Source organism: Silene latifolia, chromosome 5, assembly GCF_048544455.1.
Source record: "Silene latifolia isolate original U9 population chromosome 5, ASM4854445v1, whole genome shotgun sequence".
Classification (NCBI taxonomy): Eukaryota; Viridiplantae; Streptophyta; class Magnoliopsida; order Caryophyllales; family Caryophyllaceae; genus Silene; species Silene latifolia.
The window spans coordinates 78839257-78864763 of NC_133530.1; the positions used below are offsets into that span (position 1 = coordinate 78839257).

Genomic DNA, 25507 nt, shown 5'->3' on the forward strand with positions numbered 1-25507 from the left:
ACTAGGTAGCACGGAGTCTTGCACACTCATTCTGGCCCGCCGTCTCATGTCCGACACTACATTCGTGTGACACACGCATAAATATATCTGATGCCTATAAAACCGTGTCAAACTTTTTTCATTTACTAGTTGTTGACCCGCGCCCTATCGGGCGCGGTGCCCCAATTTGGTTGAACGGTTTTGTTTGAACGTTTGTATAGCTTTTTTTGTAGAAATGGTAATTATGCAAAGCATTGTCGTTTATATAGAAGTTGTGCGTATTGCACATACACAAGCAAAAGATTACATGTGCCTATTACATGTTGCATTCTACACAAACAAAAGCAATAGGTAGTTGCTTTTGAACAAAACACCTAGCTTCGTAAGCATGGGTGTTCCCAAAATATTGTACTTGTCATATATTACATAGATATGTTACATAGATACTATTTTATATAGGTATTATTGCATACTGGCTTTGTTGCTAACATCATGCCGCGGAGTTTCCTGATTTTTGTGGCATACTGGCTTCCTGCAACGGAAATGATATATTTTTTGGGGTGCTTGTCTTGGGCTGTTGATTTGGAACCTTCGATTTTGACTGAGATAAGCTATGCAGTGGTTGAATTAGAATTATCCTGGTCTTTCTGCTTGTCGGTATTCTTTTGAGATGAAGTGGCAATTGGTAGATTCGGTGGTGAAGGTAGTTTCTGCAGAAATGCATTTTTGTTAAGAATCAGATTCCATAAACTGATAAAGTAAATAAATAAACTAATATAAATTCTTCATTTATTTACTGTCTTAGAACATTGCTCAGGGAAAATCAGTACCACCATGTTCAAGAAAATAATCAATAAACAATATAATGTTTCTTAAAAAATAAAAATAAAAATTTGCCTTGTAAACATTAAAATTAAAATTAATATCTACTTGTGTAACAAAACTGATGGGGCATATTCTGCACCCGCTGACCAGTCAACATATTGAGCAAGGTCAAAGATATCCACAAAGAAGTCAACAAACTTAGACATCTTAAATTAAGACGAGGGCTGTCGGCTGTCGGATGGGTCCGGCCGGCAACCGACCACCGGGCACACATCCACGAACTCATATCCAAGACCCCTCGGCGGTGAGCCAACAGGGCCCGTCGGCCTGCCGTGGGTCCCTCGGCCGAGGGTAAATCAGTCTTTCCACCTGCTAGCCACTTGGCCACTTGGCCACTACGTGACAAAAGGTGAAAGTCTATAAATACTCCTCTACTCTCATTGAGTAAAGGATCCACAATTTAACCTAAGAATCACTATTCATCTGGTAATATCTTCCTTATCTCTCTACAATACGTACTTTGCCAAGTAACAACAACTTACCTCTCTAAGTTACTGACTTGAGCGTCGGAGTGAGTTCGCTCGGTCCAAAGCCGAGCCCTCAGTTTGTTCATCGTTTCAGGAGACCGCAAGGAGGATTCAACTAAAGACGTCATTCTACAAGCACGGGTGGTAACATATAACTGCTCTGGAATTACACCCGGAACAATTGGCGCCGTCTGTGGGGACAAGATACTAGAAGCTAGTCACATTCATTCCCAAACAAAAAAAAACAAAACAAAAACCCACCCAAAAGCTAAGAAGATGTCGAAACAACCAGAGAAGGTGTTGGTGGAAAACAAATTCTACCAAGACGACACATTCCACAACTCAGAAATCGGGCAGTCCCCCACCGGCCATATCACTGATACGACGAACGGGACGCCAAAGGAACAAGATATACCGCTGCCCGCCGACCAGGTCACCATCATGGGACATGTGGTCGATGCAGCAAAGCTGAAACTACTCCTGGACATAATTGATAGTACGCCGGCTCACACTGTCACACCGACAAGAGCGGCGGAACCCGTCCAGGAGACCAGGGCCCAGAATGTGACTCCAAGAGACTTAAATGGAGCACTGGAAGAAGCGCCCTGTCAAGACGGGGAGCCCGAGCGCTAGTGGTAGACCTTAATCCTTCCCGCACTCGCGGGAGGATGGCGTCGCCGCAGCGCCGACGAGGCACCCCCCAGAGGAGTGAAAGAAGTCCGACTCACCAGAGTCGGAGAAGAAGCCCGACTCACCAGAGTCGGAGAAGAAGCCCTTCCCACCACGGAGAGAGGGGCCGGACTAGGGATGCGAGGAGCCGATCGCCGCGTGTCATTCGACACGTGGTCAGACAGCCCCTCAGCGCCTACGTCCTAGATACCCCGGTGCCGACTAAGCTGAAGTTGCCACCTATAGCATACAAAGGAGAAGGCGACCCAACCGACCACGTCGAGGCTTACGAGTCTCACATGTCAGTATGGGAGCAACCCGATGAGGTTTGGTGCCGAATCTTCCCAACGACACTGCATGGGATGGCACAGAGTTGGTACAAGGGGCTACCCGACGGGTCGGTATACTGTTACGCCGACCTAAAGGATACGTTCCTAGCCCAGTATTCCTGCAACAAGAGGAGAGCCGTGGAGACCTCGGACCTCCTGACTATCAGACAGGAAGGAGGCGAATCTCTCCGAAGTTATGTGAAGAGGTTCGACGCCAAGGTTCAGCAGATTCGTGAGTGAGCAATGAACCGGGCGACCTTCGCGGCGATGAAAGGCCTCCCGAGAGGAGACCTAAAGAATGAGCTCATCAAGTGCGGCGGCCAGAGATTAGACTCCGCCAGGAGAATGGCCGATCAAGCCATCAAGGTGGAGGACTACCACAAAACCTGGGTAGGCCCCAGCGAGGCCGAGCACTCAGAAAGAAAAAGCCGCCGGGAGGACAACCCGGATGAAAGACGCCGTGACGATAATAGGACACGGTCTGACAGGTCCACCAGGAAACAGAACTCGGCGGACGCCGGGAGGAGTTCGGGAACGAACCGCCAGAGGCGGTACAATGATCACATCCCCCTGGCCATGTCCGCCGCCGAGGTTTTCGCCCTGAGCAAGAGCGAGGGTCAGAAGTGGGAGAGGCCTCCCAGGCCGAGGAGTGACGGTGACACGAGCCAGTACTGTGAGTACCACGGCCACACCGGTCACCTTACTGACAACTGCCGGCATCTGAAGAATGCCATTGAGGAACTGATCCGGAAGGGGAGCCTCGGCAAGTATGTTGCCAAAGGCCAAAAGACTGATGCCGACGGTTCAGATAAGAAATCCGTCTTCGAACGGATGGGAGTAATCCATGTTGTCATCGGGGGCAACGAGAACGGTGGGTCCGCTCATGGGCACAAACGGCACCTGAACGAGCTGTATCAGGCCATCAACTTTGTGCCCAACACAGCGACTCCCGCTTCCAACATCCCCGATATAACTATTGGGAAGAAGGATTACGAGGGAATCATCGCCTCTCACAGCGACCCACTCGTAGTCCACTTGGACATAGCCAACCACCTGGTGAAGAGGTGCCTGATTGACACAGGCGCCTACACGAACATTATGTACAGCGAATGCTTTCTCAACCTCGGTCTGAAGGTTGAAGACTTGAGCCCCTGCACCAACCCGTTGTACGACTTTTTTCTGGGGCGGCTACTGGTACCCTTGGGTCAATCAGTGCCGGTGAGGTTCGGGCGAGGGAAGTGCGGCCAAGAACGTTATGTCTGAGTTCGTGGTCATTGACGGCTCGTCCGCCTACAACGTTCTCATAGGCCGAGTCACCCTGAGCGAGGCCGATGCAGTAATGTCCATCCGGGCTCTGACATTGATGTATGTCTCGGACCGGGGGGAAGCGCATAAACTCGTTTCAAAGAACGAAAAGGACGAAGTGGTCAATGTCCAAGTGTCCGCCAGAGGGTGCAACATGCAATCCTTCAAAGTGGCGAAAAAGTCAGAAAGGGGGAAGAGCCCGTCCTTGCAACAGGAGGGCGAGCGCATGGATACCACCGTCGGCATGGTCGAAGGAGCGGAGACCGAAGAGGTAGAGATTGACCCAGGCCGCACCGTAACTATCGGTGTTAACCTGGGAGCCAAAATTGAGCCGCACTCCTAGATCTGCTGAGAAAGAACAAAGACGTCTTCGCCTACTCAGCGGCCGAGATGCCAGGCGTGAGCCGGGAGGTAATTGTTCACAAGATGAACGTACTCCCCACCGCTCGCCCTGTCAAGCAAAGGATGAGGAACTCCTCAGCCGAGAAGGATGAGGCCATAAAAGCCGAGGTGGATAAATTACTGGCGGCGGGCTTCATCATGCCTTGTACCTATCCTGAGTGGTTAGCTAATGTTGTAATGGTAAGGAAATCATCGGGGGCATGGAGGATGTGCGTGGATTTTACCAATCTTAATAAAGCATGCCCCAAAGATTGTTATCCCCTGCCTCGAATAGATAGTTTAATCGACGCGATGGCAGGTTACACTATGCTGAGCCTGCTGGACGCCTTCTCAGGGTATCATCAGGTGTTCATGGCCGAGGAAGACATGCCTAAATGCGCATTCATCACTGCTAACGGCACATACATGTACAAAATGATGCCGTTTGGTTTAAAGAACGCCGGTGCAACTTACACAAGACTGGTGGACAAAGTGTTCCAAAATCAAAAAGGGCGAAACATTGAGGCTTACGTCGACGATGCTATTGTAAAAAGCAAGTCCGACAGCGAGCACTTAGCCGATTTACACGAGACATTTTGTTCACTAAGGAAGTACAAGATGAAGCTCAACCCAATGAAATGCAACTTCGGTGTCCGGGCAGGTAAGTTCCTCGGCGTACTTGTCAGCGCCAGGGGAATTGACGCCAATCCAGACAAAGTCCAGGCGATCCTAGACCTGCCGGAGCCGAGGAATCGAAAGGAGGTCATGATGCTGACCGGGAGGATGGCGGCTCTAGCCCGTTTCATCTCTCGGTCAGCCGACAAGAGCACCCCATTCTTCAAGGTGTTGAAGGGAAATAAAGACTTCGGCTGAGGGGAGGAGCAGAGCACAGCTTTCAAACAACTGAAAGCTCATCTTCAGACTCTCCCAACCCTGTCCAGGCCGATGCTGGGGGAAACACTATATCTGTACATAGCAGTTACCTCGGCCACGGTCAGTGCCGTGATCGTCAGAGAAGAGGACAAGCAACAACACCCAATCTACTTTGTCAGCCATACATTGTTGCCCGCCGAGAGAAATTACCCCCGATTGAAAAAGCGCCTTTCTTTGTCGTCGTCGCTGCAAGGAAACTGAAACCCTACTTCGACGCACATCCCGTGACGGTCCTAACCGACCAGCCGTTGGAGAAAGCATTGGAAAAATTTGAGCAATCCGGCAGACTCATCAAATGGGCAGTAGAGCTATCCGGCTTCGGCATTCAATACAAGCCGAGGCCCTCGATAAAAGGACAGGCACTGGCAGATTTCCTGGCCGAATGCACATACCAAGAAGAGCAAAACCCCGGAGTATGGGAGGTATACACCGACGGGTCCTCCACGACGAACAGCTCAGGAGCCGGCATACTTATCATCAGCCCAAACGGGGACGAGTTCGAGTACGCCTTGAAATTTACCTTCTCGGCCTCAAACAACGAATCCGATTACGAGGCGGTGATAACCGGAGTCGAGCTAGCTAGGGGCGGAGCACATCATCTTGAAAACAGACTCACTTTTGGTGGCTAATCAAATCAGAGGAGAGTACGAGACTCGAGACGACGGAATGGTAAGATACCTGGAAAGGGTAAAAGCTGACACCTCAAAATTAAAATCTTTTCAGATACAATGCATTCCCAGGTCTGAGAACAACCGAGCCGACGCTCACTCAAAACTCGCCAGCTCAACCATCAAGAATGTCAGCCGAACCGTGCTGGTGGACATCAGGAATGCCAAGAGCATTACTGAGGCCGTCGGCATGGTGGGTAACATAGAGACCGAGACAGCGTGGATGACTCCGATAATGAAATACAAATTGACAAGTGAACTACCGGAGAACCGCAGTCTCTCGCAGAAAATAAAGAGGATCGCAGCAAGGTACTTGGTGTTTGAAGGGGAATTGTACAGGAGGTCCGTGACAAGGCCACTCTTAAAGTGCGTCGGTCCAGCCGACGCGAGCTAATATCTTGACAGAGATCCACGAAGGCATCTGCGGCCATCACATGGGGGCAAGAACACTAGCCCACAAAGCTCTCCGAGCCGGCTACTTCTGGCCCACCATGCTTGCGGATTCCAGAGCCAAGACCAAAAAATGCAACAACTGTCAAATGCATGCTCCGGTGATACATGCGCCTTCCCGAGACCTGCAACCGGTACTTAATCCCCTTCCTTTCGCACAGTGGGGGATGGATCTACTAGGGCCATTTCCAACGGCATCCGGTGGAAGAAAGTTCTTGATTGTCGCCGTTGACTACTTCACCAAATGGGTTGAAGCTATAGCAGTACCTGCAAAGACGACGGCAGCCGTAAGAAAGGTAATCTGGGAAAACGTCATAACTCGTTTTGGGTTACCCCAAGTCATGGTATTCGACCACGGCCGAGAGTTTTGGAGTGACACAATAATGAGCTGGCTGGAAGAACTCGGTATCAAATTTGCATACTCCTCCGTCTGTCACCCACAGAGCAACGGACAGGCGGAGGCAGCCAATAAAACAATCCTCAATGGTTTGAAGAAGACAGTTGAAGACCTAAAGGGAAGATGGGCCGATGAACTACCCGGCGTCCTATGGTCCCTGCGAACCACGGAGAAAGAAGCAACGGGGTACAGTCCGTTCCACTTAGTCTACGGGTCCGGCGATCCTGCAATAGAAGCAAAGTGCCGACATTCAGAACGGCCACCTTTAACCCGGTTGAAAATGAGGAAGGCTTAAGAACCTCCCTAGACCTAGTTGAAGAAAGCCGAGATACAGCACGCCTCAACTTGGCGGTATACCAAAGCCGAATGAGAAGAGCTTACAACCGAAGAGTCCACAAAAGGGACTTGAAGGTAGGGGATCTAGTCCTGAGAAAGTCGGCCGCCACCAACAAGGGAAACATTCATGGTAAACTAACGGCCAACTGGGAGGGTCCCTACAAAGTGGTTGAAGAAATGAGGCCGGGTACATACCGGCTGACCGACATAGAGGGTATGCCTCTGATGAGCCATTGGAACACTGACAATCTCAGGAAATACTTTGTGTAGCGGCGGAGGTGTCCGAAACAATTGTTGGCACCCCAACGCATGTTTACATCTAATGAAGAATCACCCAATTTTTCCATCAAAGTGTTTATCCCCCCGCGATCATATCGAGGTAGACGCCCCGGCCCAAGCCGGGCAGTCACCCCAAGAATGCTGTCGCGTCGTAACCCCTAGTCGCCTCGGTCCGCCGAAGGCCTGGCAGGGGACACAACGATCGATACGCCAACTTACGCTGTCGCGTCGTAACCCCTAGTCGCCTCGGTCCGCCGAAGGCCTGGCAGGGGACACAACGATCGATACGCCAACTTACGCTGTCGCGTCGTAACCCCTAGTCGCCTCGGTCCGCCGAAGGCTGGGGGGGGACACAACGATCGATACGCCAACTTACGCTGTCGCGTCGTAACCCCTAGTCGCCTCGGTCCGCCGAAGGCCTGGCAGGGGACACAACGATCGATACGCCAACTTACGCTGTCGCGTTGTAACCCCTAGTCGCCTCGGTCCGCCGAAGGCCTGGCAGGGGACACAACGATCGATACGCTAACATGTTCGCAACGGCGGTCGGGAAGCGCAAATCCGACGCCTCGGTCAGACCGAGAGTGAAAGAGGAAGCGACCAACGCGCTAACATGTTCAAGAAAAAGACGTTAAACGCAGTTGAGATACGCATTCTAGCTGCCTCGGCTAAGCTGAAGGTAAAAATGAAAAGCGCTCAATTAATAACGCAAGAAGACAAGAAAAGACCTCGGCCAAGCCAGAGGCAAAACAAGCAAACTTTCATTAATGACAACAGGTTACAAACGAGAAGAATGCAGACGACGGCCGTCCCCATAGGGATAAGCCAAAACGCAACCTACCAAAGTCTTACATAAACAGGGAAAAGAAAAGCAAAAGATTACAGACATGATATTTGAACGCCAAAAGATGTCAGGGAGGAAAGGCTCGATGTAGTTGGCCCCGACGGCTAAAGCTATCGAGACGCCGGGTGAGTCCGGTGACGACCGCCCGTCTCCCTACGATCTTGATGCCGCCACCATCGGCACCCGCCCAGCGTCAACTTCGGTGGCCTGCCCAGAGGAAAGCTTGCCATCTCCACATGCCTTCAGCCTTTCAGCCTCCTCTTCGGCCTCCTTCACCTTTGCATCATAGGCCGCCTTGGCCTCGGCTATCTGAGCCGCCTTCGCCGCCTCCTCTTTTTCCGCAACCGCCTTTTCCGCGGCATCAGCCATCTCATCCAGAAGCTGCTCAAATTTCTCCCACGGGAAGGAGTCTTCAGGAATGAGCCTCTTGATTGCCTCCCTGGTCGCTTCCTCGGCCTGATCCCGGAATTGAGCGCACAAGTCAGGGAGGATCTTATCTTGAAGCACCTCGATATCTTTCTCCCTTTGGGCAAGAACAACCCTAGTGTCCGCAAGTGCCTCCGTCGAGCCTCATACATCCCCTCCATTCTTCCCTTTTGGCAACAACGGCATCGTAGCCACCCTTATACCTGTCCCGCTCCTCCGGCGGTGGGCGAGAGGTGGCATCAAGAAGATCAACTTTAGCCCTCTCGGCCGATGAGTCGTTTCTCAGCTTCCTCCGCGCGCTTCCGAGCAGCTAGGAGGTCAAGCTTAGCCTTCCCGGCTTCTCCCTTTGCAGCGGTGAGATCAAGCTTAAGCCGTTGGATCAATGGCCCAGCCTGGGCCATGGCCTGTTCTTGCTCCATAAGGTAGGAGCCGGCCAGTTGAGTCCACTTCGCCAGCCTCTTGGATATTTTTGTACCCTCTGCCACAAGCTCGGCAGGGGGGACCTTCTGGAGTACGGAGTCAACGGTGACATTCCTATCACCCGCCTTCTCAGGCTGCTTCTCCAATTGCCGCTCAGTAAGAACGGCGGTTGCCGACGGCGGATCTACAAAAAATTTACACAGCGCATCCATATCAACATTCATTGATACATCAGAGAGTCTGTCATCAGGAATGCATAACGAACCAGCTAAGTCTGAACCACAGGTTAGGTCCGTACTAGTCCGGGCCCTCTTGGACGGAGAACCGGGTGAATCTTTCTTTTCCCCGGCGACGGTAGAAGCCGGCAGTGGCTCTCTTCTCTTCTTCGGAGGAGGAGGGCCCTTCACAACGGTCACCCCCTCCTCGGAGACATCGATGACCTCCACATGCTCCTTCTGGACCGTTGGGGTTGAAGAGGGAGTTGGGATCGACAACGTCGCCGACCTGGACCTTGATTTCGATGTTCTCTTCGGCACACCCCCGAGAACCCGCGCTTGAGCCGCCGCCTGATCCAGTGCCTTCAGCTGTTTGTCCATAAGTTCGTTGGGAGCCAACCTACGGTCACGAGCGTCAGCCTGAGGGTGCCGCTCAACGACGTTCCCGTCCTTATCAAGCCCTAACCTCTTCAAGGTCTCCTCAGACAGATCCTGGCCAAACCGGTCTGCAAGAAACCAGACAAGAATTACATAAAAGAAATAAAACAAAGCTCTAAAAACAGGAGCGTAATAGGCGAAGATGGGCCTCACACCGACCCTACTCACCCTGGTTGAGGGCCGGTATGAGGCCGACGCGGCAAAGCGCGGCTCATCCTGAAGAATAATCCGAGTCGGGGCACCCATCCCTTCTCAAAGCATCAAACAATTTTGCATCGCCGCTCCTCGTCGGCACCAAGAGAAACCTGCTGGCATCCATCTTGTGCTTACTCCGGGAGACCCATTTTCACGCTCCCTCTTACTCTCGCACCGTAAGTTGACTTGGTCTTTGGAAGACCGGGCGCGGATAGTCATCGCACCTCGACATACACCCACCGCCCCTTCCGGTCCTTGCGGGAAGAAAGCTTATCAACAGAGAGGACGCCCGGCTCCATCGCACGCCGTACCACCCCACCTTACACGGGGGTCGATGCCCGAAGATGATGAAGCCGGCGGAATAAGTTAACCGTAGGTACCTCCCCCTTGAAAAGACAGAGCCACACGAAGCCAACTATCGTCCTAATGGCCAACGGATGCAGTTGAGCCACGGCAACATTCATAGCTTTGATGATGGCCGTGACGTATTTATTCAAAGGAAACCGGAGGCCATACTCCAGATGCCTGATGTATACGCCGATATGACCGGAGGAGGGCAACAGACCGCCTGACCCTCCCCGGGGATAACAATTTTGTACCCCTCACCGAAGTAGAAATGACCCTCGAAAAGAGTTCCACCGAACAATGTTGCGAATTTATTGGGTCCGGCACGGTCGGGACCAGTCATGCACGCCTCGCCGTGGTCCAGGATATGCGGCCTCTCTTCACCAGAAGGAATCCCTTCCTCACAGTCATCATCAACATCATCATCCTCCCCACCCTCCGGAGCTTTTGGATCGACTTCAAGAGACGGAGACCTAGGGCCCCCAAACCTTATCGGGATGGCGTTTAGTATCTCCTCCTCATCAAGACGCGACGGGGAACCCCGTGCGCAGCTTATTAGGTCCAACACCAGCGAAGAAGACATGTTACAACAAAACTTACGAGTTAAAAAGAGAATTTATTTGTTTACCTTGAAGAAAATGCCACGCCGGAGTAATGATTCTGAAAGCTAGAGAGAGGTTTCGTCACAAGGGCTAGAAAGAAGAAAATTTTTGAGAAAATGAAATTGGTGCCCAATTTCAGGGACTAAGTACCCTATTTATAGAGGAAAGCCCATGAAGAGGGACCAATCAGGGCACAGCCCATGAAACGTCAGCCAATCAACAAACAGACACGTGTCGAGCATGCAACCACGGAATGACAATCGTTGCAACGGATTGAATGTCAATCAATGCAATGTGACCAAGCGTCTTCAACACGCCCCTTCATATCTCTCTGCCTGTTCATCTTCCTCAAAAGATTCCTAAGTATCCGTTTCTCCGCCGGCCACATGATCAACCAAGCCAGAAAGCACCGGCCAGGGGGTAATCAGTCACAACCGGCACTCTCCACCCTGGTCTCAGCCAAAGTCATTGCCTTTTCCACATCGGATGTCCATTACACAACCATGTGGAGGGGGGATATGGTACGGCCTAAGCAGAGCCACGCCGAGGTAGAAGAAGCCGGGGCAGAAAATTTTGTCTTCGCAGAATATACGCTCAACGTACGCCGGAGCCCATACCACGGCATAGACTACGGCTGGGGGCAAATTGATGGGGCATATTCGCACACCGTGACCGATCAACATATTGAGCAAGGTCAAAGATATCCACTGACAAGTCAACGGCTTAGACGGCCTAACAAGACGAGGCTGTCGGCTGTCGGATGGGTCTGGCGGGGCACACATCCACGAACTCATATCCAAGACCCTCGGCGGTGAGCCAACGGGGCCGTCGGCTGCCGTGGGTCCCTCGGCCGAGGGTAATCGGTCTTTCCACCTGCTAGCCACTTGGCCACTTGGCCACTACGTGACAAAAGGTGAAAGTCTATAAATACTCCTCTACTCTCATTGAGTAAAGGATCCACAATTTAACCTAAGAATCACTATTCATCTGGTAATATCTTCCTTATCTCTCTACAATACGTACTTTGCCAAGTAACAACAACTTACCTCTCTAAGTTACTGACTTGAGCGTCGGAGTGAGTTCGCTCGGTCCAAAGCCGAGCCCTCAGTTTGTTCATCGTTTCAGGAGACCGCAAGGAGGATTCAACTAAAGACGTCATTCTACAAGCACGGGTGGTAACATATAACTGCTCTGGAATTACACCCGGAACAAAAACTTTATCTATTATTATCCTTACCTTATCTAACCTCATCTCTATGCTTATCTCTTACACAAAATCTAGCTCTATCATCAACATCAAATAATTTAGATGTCAATCAACTAACCTATACAAAGTGAAAGAAGAATATAAATAGAAAAAGGTTCTAATACATGCCCGTCATTTCCCATATCCTCACATTTCTATTCAAGTTATTACGCCAAACAATATTCAGAAAATAAAGGCAATGCAACATGCAATTGATAATATTGTAAAAGAAATTCAAGAGCTATTTGTTCGACTAAGAATAGTCTTGACAGAAAGCATTATATGGGAGAAACTTAACCAAAACTCAAACTGTGTTATGCTTGTTCAAATTCTTTGTGGAAATACACCAAATGAACTACTTAACCCAGGCTATGATGTGCTTCAAAATGTAACTCGCACTGAGTTTTATTCTAGAAAAGGGTATCTGGAAGCATTAAAACAAGAACTGGTGGAGTTTCTATTTAAGCTTGAAAGTGTTATGACATCAAGTGCATTGTGGGATTTGTGCTACGGGGGACGCACTTTATTTAGCTTCGCGGAAAGTGAACGGTCAAAATTTGAGTTGATAACTATATACTCAAATTACTTAAGGGATCAACATTTTGCATATGAGATGGAGAGAGATATAGAAAGAGCGTTGCCGTCATCTTCATCTTCAGTTGACAGCTGCAACCGAGAGATACGGTAGTTCCCATTTTATACCTAGGTGTGCAAGTTGCTTTTGTTTCATTTAGAAACATCGGCAGTTTTAGGTAAGAAGGAATGGATCACTTTAGAACCTAGGTATGTAACTTTGCATTATTTAATAGTATATTTTGATACCGGTAGGCGGTAGCCAAAAGAGGATGAGATAAATTCTTTATTGTAGTGCAATACAGGCATATGAGCATCGAATTTGAAGTGATATGGCACCATGTCATTTAAGAAAAATTAAGAGGAAGTATTACTTGTGAGATACCTAACTGATATTTTCTAACAATGCATGGAAAGTAGCAAGGAATGGATGACTTCCTAGCCTAAAATGGGGCTTACTGATGTTGCCTAGCATTGCATGTAAAGTAGCCATTAGAAGAGTTACCTGCCTCAAAACTTCTTAAATAAGTGCTTCAAATTATCATTCGGTAAAACGAATGAGGAAAAAGTTTTCTTCTGTACTAATGACTATCACTCTCATTTGATTAACATAATTATCATTCGGTTTTGGCAGTATGAATAAGCCATTTAAAAGCTAAAACTCATTTTGACATCGTTTAGATGCATGACCTGATGGTGAGGGTATACTCCCATTGACATGAAGTAAAAAGAACTTATTCCAAGTTAACTTTCCATTCCTCCTCCCCACTCCCCCTCCTCTCTCACCTCTCCATGTCCTCAGTTCACGTCCTAAAAAGCTTAAATTTGCATGCAAAACCAAATATATGCACAATAGCCTAAATTAAACACTTGCCACTACCAGAACCTGGCTCACCTTTTATTCAGGATCCAAGATTAAATCTTTGCCACTGTTAAAGCATGTAATACAAGGCAAAGCCCGAACCTACTATTATTATGAGTTCCATGATTATAGCGCCTAAGATACTCTGACAGTGTCTTACAGATAAATCTGCTACTCCGCTACTGATAAAATAAGAAATTTGTCACATCTTGGAATACAAGCACTTCAACTTAACGTGTTCCGTAACTATCAAATTATAAGCAATTAAATCGAACTTAGTTGGCAACAATTTTACAGTAACAATAACAAACTCAAATCCTAGTTGTGATCTTATATTCTTATTATTTAAGTGGAAATCATATGAGAGAGCCCAAAATCAATTGCGACATGAATGAACCCAAAAAATTATGTAGAATAGGATACAAGGTTTCAAAAACGATAGGAAATTTAAATCGGCTCATAAATTTCTATGATCGTAACTCATATTAACTATCCCGCCCCTCCTGCCTATCAAAAGAAACAAAAGCTCTATGAGGTTACTCTACACAACCAAAATAGTTAACTTTTTTAAAAGTAGGGATGTAACTAACAAGAAGCAAAATTTTGATACCGGTGTCCAAAAGAGGATGAGATAAATTCTTTCTTGTAGTGCAATACAGGCATATTAGCATCAAACTTGAAGTGATATGGCACCGTGTCATTTAAGAAAAAATTAGAGGAAGAATTACTTGTGAGATACCTAACTGATGTTTTCTAACAATGCATAGAAAGTAGCAAGGGATGGATAATTTCCTAGCCTAGAATGGGGCTTACTGATGTTGCCTAACAATACATGTAAAGTAGCTATTAGAAGAGTTACCTGCCTCAAAACTTCCTAAATAAGTGCTTCGCCACAACATTTATGCTGCCATAGTGGTTTTCCTTTAAAATCACAAGAAAAGAAACATCAATCAGACATAAGAAGAGTAACATAGCATACCAGACAATGAAGTGAGTAGAAGATTCAGCCAAAAATAATACAATCCACACACAACGGAGCTTACATGATTCAATCTTCACTCACCACTTTCAGCGACCACTCCACTGCCGACTCCGTTGTCTCCTACTTCGACCTTCAATACCCAGCCACCAGTAAAAATTGGTGTTAGTGGACATAATCAACTATACCGACTCAGCTCTAAGAAAAGAAAACCCATCCTACTAAAACTCATGTGGGTGTGAATGTGTCGTACGTGAGTATTTGAGGCGAGAGATAATGTCGGTATACATCTTCTACGCAGACTATTTATGCACACCTAGACCAAAAGTGAAACAGGAGCAAGTGGGTTATCATTTTTGTTAATATATTATTTAGTCAATGACACAAGGCAGGCCAAGTGATCCCAAATCAAGCCAAAAACAAATGGATTTCAGAAGCTCAGAACAGTTCTCAGAATCTCAGCAGAAATGGGGCAACTTCATTGCATCATATCTCATGCTATGCTAATTGGATATCAGTGAATCTTATGTCCCTAGAAAGCTTGGAATCTTAGCTAAACAATGAATTTTGAATCATCACCATATCAGGTCAATAGCATGACTTATGACTGCTGCAAGCAGACCCTGCAGAAGAATGCTATGACGCACATTTCCGACCTGAACTTACTAACGGTTTAATACCTCAAGATCCAGGCCATGTTCTTGCATGATTCCAGTTGGGAATGAAATCCAACTCATTTAGCTTTCATATGTTGTATTGTGGGCCTTTTTACTCAACCTGAGGTAGGAGAAATGTTGTATCAAAGTTACTGCTGCTACACAGAAAACATGCTGAACTTTCAGCAGTTACCTGCAATCACTCGGCGTTAAATAATGAAAGATCTAGGAAGGTTTTTGGGGTAATTCCTATTGGATAGCATAGCCAACTCATGTATATTTGATTTGGCATATGGGTCACTTCCTGGTTCATCTTGAGTCAAGAGTTATGGTGCCTGAAAGTTGTTACTACGTGCTGAAAAGTTACAGCACAGTTCAGAAATGACCTGATATTACTTAAACATGCATATTTCAAGTTATAGATCATTATTGGGGGTGAAACTTGTTGGAGGTGAAAGCTAACATCAGTAGCTTCAAAATGGTATTAGGTTGGGCATGTTAATTTCAAGGTATCAAAGAGTTATTAGCTCTGCAAGTCTGTGACACCCTTAAATAAACCGATAATTAAACGCGTAAATTCTACAGAAAAACTGACAGGATATGTTTGTAATTGGTTCAACTAGACAAAACCTGTAATTTTTAAAACTTTCCTAAACCAACCACAAACATTTCCAACATTCCCAAGAGGAGGGTGCCAAAACCTGCAATGCTAACGAACTAATTTACATGCCATAGCTAATCTATAAGAAAATATAATGATACAACCCAAAATAGAAAAGGGAGACATATGTCCCTTCAAATTATATACAAAACCAAAAGTTAAAAGGTTTGCTATAAGAATAGCCAAACGAGGTCCAAGGTTCCTTATGCTCACTAGTTCGTCTGTGACCCCATCTAAATCTTCAACCTGTCAATCGCATTTTATACAAACACGAAAGCCACAATTCAGTGGGGAGTAACTTCGAGTCCTCCCAGCCACGAAACGTCAAATTTAATGTAACATGTAATGAAACATGTAAACTATATGAAAATTTAATCTAATTTCCGAGTATTCTAACATATGAATGCTAAATTGACTAATTTAAACTATCATGTGAAAAATATAACAAGTAGTAATCCAAACTCTATCAACCATAGCCGGCTTGCATCTCACTTTCTATGATTCATAGAATCATCAAACAAGAAAGGGCAATATATCAAAGACAAGCATAAGTTCTTAGTACCGCTAATAGTCACTCTGTAACTCGAGTCTATACCACGAGGTAGGGAAGGTAATCGAACCGGTATCTTGGCTCATCGGTTAATATTAATAAAACATGGCCAAGACACAACACAACCCTAGCCTAAAATCACATGAGACCTAGACATGCGGATACACACCACCGCACCCAAGACCCACAATTTTTCTAAAACAAAGTGAGTACCCTAAGGAGTCCACCAAAGGGTTGGCTAGTACTTAAGCTGACCACTTACTATCAAAATAAGTAACGAGGTCATGCCCCAACTTGGATATAAATCCACTAGTCAGGAACACAAAGGCTATTAAGCAGTGAACATATACTCGTCAGAGACTATAAAGACCTATCTATGACAAACACAACAACAACCTGCAAGAGATATCCAATACCCATTCCAATTCTAGCAATTTAAACAATATTAAAGGCTTTAGGGGAAATCTAGGGCCATTTCTACAACATAAGATACTATTAAATTCAATCAACTATACATGTGAACTAAAACTTGATAAATGGCCCAAAACAAGAAAAAGGCCGATTATCCAATTCATATAAAATTTCATCCAACCGAATTTTTACCCGCAACCCCAGCCCTGCGACAGGTACGGGTTAAATTGCGGCCGACCAATCACTCAATTAATCGACATCGAATCGATCAAAGGGACCAAGGCTCGGTTTTGGCAAGACAATCAACAAAACATTACAATTATCACTATAAAATTCATTTTGAGCCTAATCATTACAATTTCATTTTATAAACTATCCTAACATGTGAAAACTATCAATATAAGCATAACTTTTACCATTAACATAATTTTTAACTACTAATATGATTCATTTCTTAAGTTTAACCATATGTCACTTATTCTAATTATATCATTAATGAACCTAAAATGACGAACAAAGCATGGAAAATCGCGAAACAAGCAACGGGCCGACCGGGAACTGCGGCTTTCTGCTCACGGCTCTGCCGCCACCCCCACACCTCCATTTTTCCATTTTTGTTCAGTATAAGACCGTCTGAAACATAATTAATCGTTCCCAATACTAACATATTAACTTAAACTATCCAAAGGACATGAATTAAACATGCATGCAATCATTTTAACATGTGAAATTAACTACTTAATTAAAAATCACAAAAACATACAAAAATCAAAGCATGTGACGATTATTCGTCGAGTAACTCGAAATATGTTACCTTAAGCTAGAAAATGAGCAATTAGCACCTTAAAACCCAAACCCCAACAAGCAACTAGCCGCTATCCTCGACAATATACGAGTCCCCAAACTCGTCCTCCAATTCTTCACCTAATTAAACAATAAAAACACAATATATAAGTATAAATACCGAAATTTGCCAAAATTCGTCTTAAAACAACTTCAAGAAAACTGAAATTAAAACATACTAGGTTGTAGATCTCGACGAGAGGATTCCGGAAATATAAATTATGTGAAAATCCGATAAGAAACGAGGAAGTTATGGTGATTTTAGCTTGAATTTTGTAGAAAAATGGTGTTTTTTGGTGTTTGGAAAATGAAGAACGAAAAGGAGGTGAAGATTGACAGAAAAATCAGAAAAGAAAGGAGGAAGGGAGGTGTCCGCGGAAAAGGAAAGGAAAGAGCGGGATTGAGTCGGGATTTTACGAGTCGGTTTTGGCTCGTTTCGATAATAATTAGAACCGTTGGTCAAATGCAAATTCCGACAAGACCAAAGTTTTTAAACACGAGATTACAAGAAAATTGAATACTCATACGACCCATTTCCTAAATCGTTTACCCAATTTTCAAAAGAGTTGTAATTTTTTCCCGATATGCCCATTTCGAAATAAAAAGTTTTTACACGGTTAAAACTATTTTTAAACATTTCGAAACTATCAAAATAAATACTTTTCTTCAAAATATAATAAAATTATATTTCTTTGAATTATTATTACTTTAAATACATTATTATCACATTTTACTTGATTAATAAATTACTTCCGAAATATATTAACGGTCCGAAATTACGGGGTGTTACAATCACTCCTCCTTTTAAAAAGTTTCGACCTCGAAACTCAGAAGGAGAAATCATAGTATACAACATCTTAATAATATAGTTATAAGAAAATACAAGTATCTTGTCAATGAAACGGTGATACTCTCGTTGATCAGACAAGAACATCCACATTCATATCAAGATATAAAAATATTTCTACACCAATAAATGAGAATATCCATTATTGGGACGTCTCCAACAACGAGATTTAACATTCACTAATGTTAAAACCATTGAAAATCATAAAAGCATTTTCAAAATTTTAGTTTAAAGTTCTATAATAAGAATAATATCTTTACTAATTATGATTAAATACGGCTTAGTACCGCGGAAAAGGAGTAAGAAAAAGGAATCATTACACAAAACGAGAAACAACTTAGGTATCCAATTGAACACTAGGGTTGAAAGAGAGTGAGAAATCATTTTCAAATGTTATAAAAAGAGGTCAATTTGTAGATTTAACTCCAAATTAAGAAAAAATGAACCAAAAGTTTACTCAAACTATATAGAATCTATGCAAGATGGAAAACAACTCGGGAACGAGAAGTGCAAGTCGCGATAGGGAACTCACACCCAACAGACAAGAAGGAATTGAACTCTTAAAGGTGGAATTTTTGGATGAAGTTAATAAAGATGTCAACGAACAAGACGCTTTACTCAAAAGGTCAAATGAGTTCCACAAAGGCGAACACAACGGAAAAACCAGAATAGCAAGAATGACAATTGTCAGAGATCGGAATTAGGAAGATCGGTACATCAAGAAAGGTTCACAATCCTACTTCCCAACAATATTCCCATTTCCAATAGAAAGATTCCTCAAAGGATTAAATATAAGGCCCAAATTTACAATATCATTCCAAAACAACTTTCACAAGCCTAAGGTCAAGGCTTCCAACAAAGTTATATTCGTATCCAACTAGTGTCAACTATGGGTTCCTCAAATTCTACAAGGTTTTCATTTCAAAACAAGGTAGTAACATACCAACCCCAAAATCCGAAAAATCAATAGGATCTCACGTTCCTCTATCCTTTTATTTATTAAGGATTGCCAAAAGAGGAACTACACTCAGCTACACTCAGCTACAACACCGTCCCATCACCTCAAGTACTCAGTGCGACCTCAAGGTCTATAGAACTATAGGATTAACAAATTCTTCTCAATACTAAGTCTCTCTCAACTCAAGAACTCTCAAGAGCCAACTAATACCAAATCACATCACCAATCCATTCTGGTCATCAACATCCCCAAGGAGTATTCTTTCAAATTTGATATCCTAAACTTACTTACCATCAAATTCTCAAGGAACAAGGTCATAATTGTAACAACACTTTATCACCTCAGAGTTCCTAAAACCATAAATTGAAATTATGTTCCTTAGCCTAACAATTGGTTTTAACCATACCATTACCCTTTCTAGTTACCAAAACAAGTGCTAAAACCTCCCAATAATGTAGCTTACTCTCACTCTCATACCATACCTCAAGTAGTAATCAATATCACTCACTAAAACCAACTAATAATCCCACATTTAACATTTCTCACACGGTAACATATACATTATCAAACCCTCATCTCCAAAGTGATTATGAAAGCCAATCACAAACTCGACTACTTAGTCAATCCTATATCCTCAAGTCACATCTCACTAACTCTGTAAACATGGTCAAAAAGGTACCAACTATACTAAGGAGATAAGGAGTGATAAAGGAATAGAGAAACGGTAAAACATTTCCGAAGGGTGCATGAATCTGACAAGTTAGGAAACTAAGGAGTCGGTCCGTAAAGATAACGGTTGACATAAATAAGAGGTATTCGAGTTAAGAAGATATCTCGGGCAAAAAGAAGATACGTAAAATTTGGCATAAAAACAAGGTTCAACGAACGTTAAAGAGAAGGAGAGGAGAATAGAAGCGGCACAATGAAAGGGTTACCGCTTACCAAACACTCATCAAAGCTTATTATCGATATGATAAGGTTACACCACTAAGGTGTTCAACAAAGCCCCAAAAGTCCACCAAATGATAAGACTAACAAGGACTCCACAATGGTAGGTATTCCTCAACTCAATTGATTCTAAGAGCCAAAATCAATTCACCACACAAATTCATTTGTTACCACCCATGTCCCAAAGTATCTCCTTTACAATTCTCATCATTGAACTTCACTTACTATGTCATCCCCAAGTACCATAGCTTGTCTACTCCATCATCTCACCACTTAATACTTCTAGTCTCCGATACCATAAATTGGAATCACATCCTTGAACTCACGAACTACATCGAACAACATTCCATCTTATGTGCTAAAGTAGTACCCATGCTCAAACATCTATAACAAACAAGCTCTCAATAGACATAAATCCCAAGGTGTTTCTCAACTCACTAGGCTCTCATATTAAGTACAACTAACAAGACTAACCAAAGGATCCCAAGTTATATTCTCCTATACAACTCAAACCTTAACCAATCAACTTCTCAACTCGTTCACGCCCTCCAATGATACATTCTCTCAAAATCGGGTTCTCTTGAACAAGGGAACTATCCTGCGGAATAAAAGGAAGGTGTCCACATGGACTTTATTATAAGAAGAAAACGAACCTAAGATGAATCGGGAGAAAGAATTGAAAGGTAGTTACCAAGGCGAGAGAAGAGTAATTTGAAAGACGAATAAACAACGAGATTGGAAGACTAAGGTAAGATTGCATTATCTACATTTATTGGAGAGCCATCTTACAAAAGAGAAAATCAATTAGTACCTAACAATTAGCAATCACAAACAGACTACCACATAAAATCCTAAATCTACCCATCCTACCCATCTCTCAAGTTTATTATTTAAAGGTCAAGTGATTTTAGGTGGGGTGCACAAACGTGCGTCGGGAGCAAATATGCTCTGATACCAACTGTGACACCCTTAAATAAACCGATAATTAAACGCGTAAATTCTACAGAAAAACTGACAGGATATGTTTGTAATTGGTTCAACTAGACAAAACCTGTACCCATGCTCAAACATCTATAACAAACAAGCTCTCAATAAATTGGAATTGTGGCATAGTCTCCTAAATAAACCATAGTCTCCGATACCATAAATTGGAATCACATCCTTGAACTCACGAACTACATCGAACAACATTCCATCTTATGTGCTAAAGTAGTACCCATGCTCAAACATCTATAACAAACAAGCTCTCAATAGACATAAATCCCAAGGTGTTTCTCAACTCACTAGGCTCTCATATTAAGTACAACTAACAAGACTAACCAAAGGATCCCAAGTTATATTCTCCTATACAACTCAAACCTTAACCAATCAACTTCTCAACTCGTTCACGCCCTCCAATGATACATTCTCTCAAAACCGGGTTCTCTTGAACAAGGGAACTATCCTGCGGAATAAAAGGAAGGTGTCCACATGGACTTTATTATAAGAAGAAAACGAACCTAAGATGAATCGGGAGAAAGAATTGAAAGGTAGTTACCAAGGCGAGAGAAGAGTAATTTGAAAGACGAATAAACAACGAGATTGGAAGACTAAGGTAAGATTGCATTATCTACATTTATTGGAGAGCCATCTTACAAAACAGAAAATCAATTAGTACCTAACAATTAGCAATCACAAACAGACTACCACATAAAATCCTAAATCTACCCATCCTACCCATCTCTCAAGTTTATTATTTAAAGGTCAAGTGATTTTAGGTGGGGTCAAACGTCGTCGGGAGCAAATATGCTCGATACCAGCTGTGACACCCTTAAATAAACCGATAATTAAACGCGTAAATTCTACGAGAAAAATCGACGGGATATGTTTGTAATTGGTTCAACTAGACAAAACCTATAATTTTTAAAACTTTCCTAAACCAACCACAAACATTTCCAACATTCCCAAGAGGAGGGTGCCAAAACCTGCAATGCTAACGAACTAATTTACATGCCATAGCTAATCTATAAGAAAATATAATGATACAACCCAAAATAGAAAAGGGAGACATATGTCCCTTCAAATTATATACAAAACCAAAAGTTAAAAGGTTTGCTATAAGAATAGCCAAACTAGGTCCAAGGTTCCTTATGCTCACTAGTTAAATTGTCTCGTGACCCCATCTAAATCTTCAACTTTGTCAATCGCATTTTATACAAACACGAAAGCCACAATTCAGTGGGAGTAACTTCGAGTCCTCCCGACCCACGAAACGTCAAATTTAATGTGTCATGTAATGAAACATGTAAACTATATGAAAATTTAATCTAATTTCCGAGTATTCTAACATATGAATGCTAAATTGACTAATTTAAACTATCATGTGAAAAATATAACAAGTAGTAATCCAAACTCTATCAACCATAGCCGGCTTGCATCTCACTTTCTATGATTCATAGAATCATCAAACAAGAAAGGGCAATATATCAAAGACAGGCATAAGTTCTCGCATCAGTCAATAGTCACTCTGAACTCGAGTCTATACCACGAGGTAGGGAAGGTAATCGAACCGGTATCTTGGCTCAGCGGTTAATATTAATAAAACATGGCCAAGACACAACACAACCCTAGCCTAAAATCTGCGCAGACCTAGACATGCGGATACACACCACCGCACCCAAGATCCACAATTTTTCTAAAACAAAGTGAGTACTCTAAGGAGTCCACCAAAGGGTTGGCTAGTACTTAAGCTGACCACTTACTATCAAAATAAGTAACGAGGTCATGCCCCAACTTGGATATAAATCCACTAGTCAGGAACACAAAGGCTATTAAGCAGTGAACATATACTCGTCAGAGACTATAAAGACCTATCTATGACAAACACAACAACAACCTGCAAGAGATATCCAATACCCATTCCAATTCTAGCAATTTAAACAATATTAAAGGCTTTAGGGGAAATCTAGGGCCATTTCTACAACATAAGATACTATTAAATTCAATCAACTATACATGTGAACTAAAACTTGATAAATGGCCCAAAACAAGAAAAAGGCCGATTATCCAATTCATATAAAATTTCATCCAACCGAATTTTTACCCGCAACCCCAGCCCTGCGACAGGTACGGGTTAAATTGCGGTGACCAATCACTCAATTAAGCGACATCGAATCGTCAAAGGGACCAAGGCTCGGTTTTTTTCAAGACAATCAACAAAACATTACAATTATCACTATAAAATTCATTTTGAGCCTAATCATTACAATTTCATTTTATAAACTATCCTAACATGTGAAAACTATCAATATAAGCATAACTTTTACCATTAACATAATTTTTAACTACTAATATGATTCATTCCTTAAGTTTAACCATATGTCACTTATTATAATTATATCATTAATGAACCTAAAATGACGAACAAAGCATGGAAAATCGCGAAACAAGCAACGGGCCGACCCGGGCCAGCCGTGGGCTGCCGGGCTGCTGCCGGGCCTGCTGCCGCCACCCCCACACCTCCATTTTCCATTTTTGTTCAGTATAAGACCGTCTGAAACATAATTAATCGTCCCCAATACTAACATATTAACTTAAACTATCCAAAGGACATGAATTAAACATGCATGCAATCATTTTAACAAGTGAAATTAACTACTTAATTAAAAATCACAAAAACATACAAAAATCAAAGCATGTGACGATTATTCGTCGAGTAACTCGAAATATGTTACCTTAAGCTAGAAAATGAGCAATTAGCACCTTAAAACCCAAACCCCAACAAGCAACTAGCCGCTATCCTCGACAATATACGAGTCCCCAAACTCCTCCTCCAATTCTTCACCTAATTAAACAATAAAAACACAATATATAAGTATAAATACCGAAATTTGCCAAAATTCGTCTTAAAACAACTTCAAGAAAACTGAAATTAAAACATACTAGGTTGTAGATCTCGACGAGAGGATTCCGGAAATATAAATTATGTGAAAATCCGATAAGAAACGAGGAAGTTATGGTGATTTTAGCTTGAATTTTGTAGAAAAATGGTGTTTTTTGGTGTTTGGAAAATGAAGAACGAAAAGGAGGTGAAGATTGACAGAAAAATCAGAAAAGAAAGGAGGAAGGGAGGTGTCCGCGGAAAAGGAAAGGAAAGAGCGGGATTGAGTCGGGATTTTACGAGTCGGTTTTGGCTCGTTTCGATAATAATTAGAACCGTTGGTCAAATGCAAATTCCGACAAGACCAAAGTTTTTAAACACGAGATTACAAGAAAATTGAATACTCATACGACCCATTTCCTAAATCGTTTACCCAATTTTCAAAAGAGTTGTAATTTTTTCCCGATATGCCCATTTCGAAATAAAAAGTTTTTACACGGTTAAAACTATTTTTAAACATTTCGAAACTATCAAAATAAATACTTTTCTTCAAAATATAATAAAATTATATTTCTTTGAATTATTATTACTTTAAATACATTATTATCACATTTTACTTGATTAATAAATTACTTCCGAAATATATTAACGGTCCGAAATTACGGGGTGTTACAAAGTCGTCCCTATGCTGAAAGTAATGCTAAATCAAGTATGCTATACTTGTGTCAAAAGGGCATTCTGTTCGTTCCACACAAACCTCTAATCGTTGCAAAATAGCATCACCTGACCCTATGTTTATGCTTATGCAATAGAATATGGTGAAGGAGATGTGGCATTCAGAATTGAACGTCAGAAAAATCACCAGATCTCAACAAAGTAAACAACAATTGAGCTTACAGCCAGTTGACGCTAGAAGCCAGTACTATTGAACCTATTCCATAATGGTAAAGCTGCATCCTGAAAAAATTATCCCTTACTTAGATCAGTTTATAACCAAACCAGTATTATTGAACCAGTATACACTATTTTACCCTTCTGTCACTTTTATCCACCACTTGCAACCACCAGTTTCGTTGTGTCATGTTCCACGGATGCCCAGCCGCGACAAACAAACTGGTTAAGGCACAAAATAAAACAGTTTGAAGGTTTAAAACACCCCTTCCGATGTTTATGACATGACCAAATGAAGTATCACAGAAAAAGGACAAACTAAAGAAATTAATATGTTCGATAAAAACGAAAGAGAGAAATACCTTAATTGTTGTAAACCCATAGCATATTTGTTTACGATTGCTTCCAACGTCCAAGGGACCGGACACGCCATCTTCAATAAAAGCGCAATCATATACATAAACTAAAATTCCAAATGATCATACTATAAACATACCCAGTATAAGATGAAGATGATGAATGTTTGTTAATAAATTCACCAAAAACATCTATTTTATTAATGAGATCAACACCCATTTTAAAAATATAAACAACTATATGTCTCATAACAACAAACACATTAAACTTACTCCATACCTTTTGCATGATTTGAAGTGCTGG

General features: G+C 43.1%; 1 long non-coding RNA gene across 3 annotated transcripts; it reads right to left on the bottom strand.

Moving 5' to 3' along the window:
- Nucleotides 1-207: 207 nt before the first annotated feature.
- On the bottom strand, nucleotides 208-25291 carry LOC141656183 (uncharacterized). 3 transcript variants are annotated; one of them, XR_012548406.1, is made up of 7 exons: nucleotides 25210-25291; nucleotides 24988-25069; nucleotides 24854-24913; nucleotides 14904-15000; nucleotides 14288-14356; nucleotides 14104-14165; nucleotides 208-689 (listed from the first exon to the last, which is right to left on the bottom strand). It is a non-coding gene; the product is annotated as an uncharacterized LOC141656183 (long non-coding RNA). The 3 variants fall into 3 exon arrangements; XR_012548404.1 differs by lacking the exon at nucleotides 208-689 and having other exon boundaries at nucleotides 13969-14165; XR_012548405.1 differs by lacking the exon at nucleotides 208-689 and having other exon boundaries at nucleotides 13969-14165; nucleotides 14904-15072.
- Between the last annotated feature and the right edge of the window lie 216 nt (nucleotides 25292-25507).